Source organism: Kogia breviceps, chromosome 11 (genome assembly GCF_026419965.1).
Source record: "Kogia breviceps isolate mKogBre1 chromosome 11, mKogBre1 haplotype 1, whole genome shotgun sequence".
NCBI lineage: Eukaryota > Metazoa > Chordata > Mammalia > Artiodactyla > Physeteridae > Kogia > Kogia breviceps.
The window spans coordinates 36,556,148-36,560,607 of record NC_081320.1 but is presented as its reverse complement, the minus strand read 5'-3'; positions in this window follow the sequence as shown (position 1 = coordinate 36,560,607).

Below are 4,460 nucleotides of genomic sequence, written 5' to 3'. Positions count from 1 at the left end.
GCCGGATCATCGAGTCTCTAACTTCACAGGAAGGGGCCTGCCTGGTGTTGGTCGGGTCGCTTCTGTTCTGAGGGGCTCGCAGGGCGAGGATCTCTTCCCCTGTCCCCTCGCCACCACGTGACTCAAGCCACCCTTGGCGGAATCCCACCCAGCGAGCCCTGGAGAGGACTGGGGGCAGCCAAGGGGTTGCGGCTGCTGCTCTCGGACACCGCTGGGCTCCACCAAAGGGAGCGATTTCTAGGGAGCAGGAATGTCCTATCAAATGAGGAAAAGGATTTTCTGTAGGTGCGGTGAGGCACCAGGATCGTTACTGAGAGCGGTCGTGGCTTCTCAACGTGTTGGAAGCAACACTTAGATTTTTGATTCCCGGACACCACAGGAGTGGCCAGAGGGACAAACTGGATGATTTCTTAGAAGTACCTACACCCATCTTTGAGAACCTGCTCATTTTGCGCTCCAAAACTGGAGAGGGGATCCGGTGTTCAGCCGGTCTCGCTTAAAAAGAGAGATGCATAGGCCCGGACGGGTTTGGAGTTGAGCTAATACTCGTCAAGATTTGAATTTCAAGTCGGACAAGATGATCTCTAAGGATGTTCTTCCAAGTCAAATCCTGTAATCTTGTGTTACATTAAAATGAAACATTATCTTCAAAAATTCTAATCTGTAAACACAGAGCCGTTTCATACTTTCAATAATATTTTTAAATGCCTGCTTTGAGCCCTTTAGAATTCACTTCAAAACGCTGTTTACAAAGCAAGTACCTTTGGAATGGTTATTTAAATAACCAAAGTGCTGATTTTACAATGCATTTGCTACATAAGAAAATGAGCTCTACAAATGATGCCTGTAGTATAAAATTTGGCATTTCAGGAACACATCTGAAATTATGTATACCTGTTGCTGATTTTTAAGTACAGTCTATATTTTTAGTCAGACAAAAAGTTCAGAATGCTCTCTTTGTTATGCTGTTCTGTACTCAGTATTTTAAAAAATATTCGCCCCTACCAAGAAAAAAAAAGGTTTTGTTTTGTTCTTTAGATTTCTCAAATAAGCCTTCTCTGATTAGTGCCACCCCTAGAGGCTTGTGGGGTTTTAGATCTTGCTAAACTGCTCATCTTTAGCTTTACAGGGTTAGAAAATGAAGTTTCATCAATTCAGTCAGGGTCTGGAGAACTAAAGCACACTAAGCAAATCGCAAGATATCAAATTATAAACCAGAATGCTCATTTATGAATTAACAGTAAATGTAACTGGCAGAATTACCAGTCTTTGTCATTTATACAGGGTTCTTTGGGATGACGGGAGGGTGGAGATACAGGTACAGTCAAAGAAAAAGACCGAGTCACAGGTTATAAATCTTTGATGAACAGAAAAATGCGGCCAAAGGAGTTGGGATGTTCTTAAAGGGTATTTCCTTTAGGAATGCCATGGTAGCGTTCTAGGCTTCAGCATGGACATGGTTTTAACGTACAGTCGCTTACCAGTACTGGTCATGAGAATCAAAGCCATCCATTCCATGGGAGGGGCATAGTAACAAATTCTCCCTTTTTGTAGTCTGCTTTGTAGAACACTAAAAAAAATCCTTATACCCTCGGACAGATTAGAATTAATTGAGGGGTTTTCTTGGTTACATTACAGTACTCTTAATCAGACTCTGTCCTATAGGTAAAATGTCTGTATATCACCTCAGTATTGGTCACTTCTGTGGCCAGCTTATTTATTTTGTGTTGTTATTTTTAAGGTTGGTGTGGCAACAGTTTTTGAGACTTTCAATGCCAATTCACTGTCAAAGACAGGTGTATGTTTAGTCCCCTAACTCACACTGAATTTGAATTGCTTTCCAGGGTTTCCTTTGTTTCTGCCTTCATGCATATTTGGAATTGGTAAACTCCTAAAAGGCAAAGGCCCCTGTTCATTTCTTTTATATTTCCTAGCACAGGACTAGATATACATGCAAGGAAAGAAAAAGAGCAATCATTTTGACCTTTATAGTTGTGAGTATGCTTTTATGTATATTACCTCACTTTGTCATAATGATCCTATGAAATTGGCACTAGTTTCATTTTACAGAAGAGAAAATAGTCTCAGAGACGTTAAGTGATTTGCTCATTTAGTGGCAGAGCTGTGAGTTGGACCCAGGTTTTTTTTTGTTTTTTTGTTTTTTTGTTTTTTTTTTTTTGGCTGCACCCTGCAGCAAAGGGGATCTTAGTTCCCTGCCCCTTGCATTGGGAGCACGGAGTCTTAACCACTTCCCTGGACCACCAGGGAAGTCCCTGGACCCAGGTTTTTAAAATTCAATTTCTATGCACTTTTGCAATCAGCATAAAGTTACCCTTAGTATCTCAAGTTGATGGTTTTTAAGTATGTTTTAAAAACTGAAGACCACTTAGCTTCTCTTACCCAAAAAAATCATTTTATACTCCTTCCTATTGTGCCCTTTTTCATCAGTGTCCCCACTTGGCCTTACAGAGACTTCTGTGCTGGGATTTTTAACCTTTCTTGTTCCATGGACCCCTTTGGCAGTCTGATGGAGCCTATGAAAACTTCTTTTGTAAATGCACAAATATAAAATGTATTGGATTATAAGGGAAACCAACAAAGTTGTGATGTGTTAATATAGGTGCTTCTTTTTAAATTTACTAAATAAGATCTAGCAGCAGGTCAGTCTTATGACTATCATAATTTCAAAGCAGTGATGAGGGCAAATAATATTTTGAGATACCTGCAAGAAGTGTAATGTGATATGAAAATATCTGTAACTTCTCTTGGAAACAAAGCCACAGGCATTGCTAACACTACTGTGATTTGTCACCTATATTAGTAGTTGAAGGAAATGCTAAATTTCAGTTAGAGGTTAATGTACATAAAGAGGTAATTTATTTTCTCCTCTAAATTCGGGGACTCCCTGAATTTGATACAGATTTACAACTTGGCGTCACAGCATCAAGTCTTTTTCTTTCTACTTGGCTGTAAGCTCTTGGGGGCAGAGATGATGGGTGATTTGTTTTAGCAACTGAGGTGTCTGTCACTGTGCCTGGCATAGAAGAGGGGCTCATCCAATGAGTTTTGATAAATAGGAATGGACACCAGTGCATAAATATAAATACTGATAATAATAATTAAGTACTTACTATGTGCCAGGCAGTATTTTAAGCTTTTAACAATTCCAACTCATTCAGACCTCCCACCAACCCTCTGATATTGGTAACTATTATTTTTCCCATTTTATAGTTGAAGAAACAAAGGCAAGTCTTGTTAAGTAACTTGCACAAGACAATTAATGGAGCTGGTATTCTAACCCAAACAATCTGCTTCCAGAGCTCTCACTCTTGACCATCATGCCATGAAACTGGAGAGCTTTAGAGATATAAAATATTGCACGTGTCATTTCTAGGTCAAGAAAAATTAGTAAATATTGCCTCTGATGCACTGGAATGAATGATCCTCAGTATTGAATGCATTTGCTGAAAAATAACCTAGGTATCAGTTTTCCTTTTTACTTGTATAGTGTCTTTCTGTCCTCCATCCACTCCCATCACCTTAAGATTAAGCACTGAATCTAAGCCAACAAAAGCTATATCAGAAAAAATATATATATGTTTAAGTCTTGCTTTGAGTGAACTGAAGTTATATTTGCTGATAAATTCTTGGAGAGATATAATCAAATTTGATTTTTAAAAAGGAATGGCCTCCAAAGTAAAAATACTAATAACCTCCTAATACAAGTTAGTGTGAAAGAACAATTTTAACAGTTCTATTTGAAGTTTAAAATCAAAAGCTTGCACATTTTTGTTTCCTTTGTCTAGAAAAGAAAACTATAAGAACCATGGAACGTTCACTGTGTATTATGGGGTTTTCATAATAAACCCCTGATGTGTGTGTGTGTGTGTGTGTGTGTGTGTGTGTGTGTGTGTGTTTATCTAGTTTTAACTAGATATAATAAGGGTGCTAGTAAGGCATAGTTAGAACCCCTGAGACAAAAAGAAACTTGACACTAATAACTTGAGGGAGGAAAAACCACCTGAGACAAATTGGAAATATCTAAACCTGAATTTTGGGAGGCCTACATCTGGAGATAGCTACTATGCCCATTTTTAAAACTATAGGACAGGTGGTTTTATCTTTAATTTTAAACAAAAGCAGGAGTGAATTGATATTTATTGAGCATTCTATCCATACAACAATCATAAACAGTTATGTTATTTACTATTGTTAGCCTCTTACACATGAGTAACTGAATCTCAGTAACTCTCTCCCCATCTCACAGCTTTTAAGTGGGTGAGCTGAGATTTGAACCCAGTTACAGGGAACTCAAAACCCCATGTGTTTTCCAGTATAACAAAGGTATCTAGGAAGCATTTTGGAAGCCCCAGAGTTTCAAAAATCTACCTCAAGGGAAACAGTGTGGACTCTGCTTCCCCTTTTGTTCATCTTCAATCAGATCTGTTCTGCTTTTATGT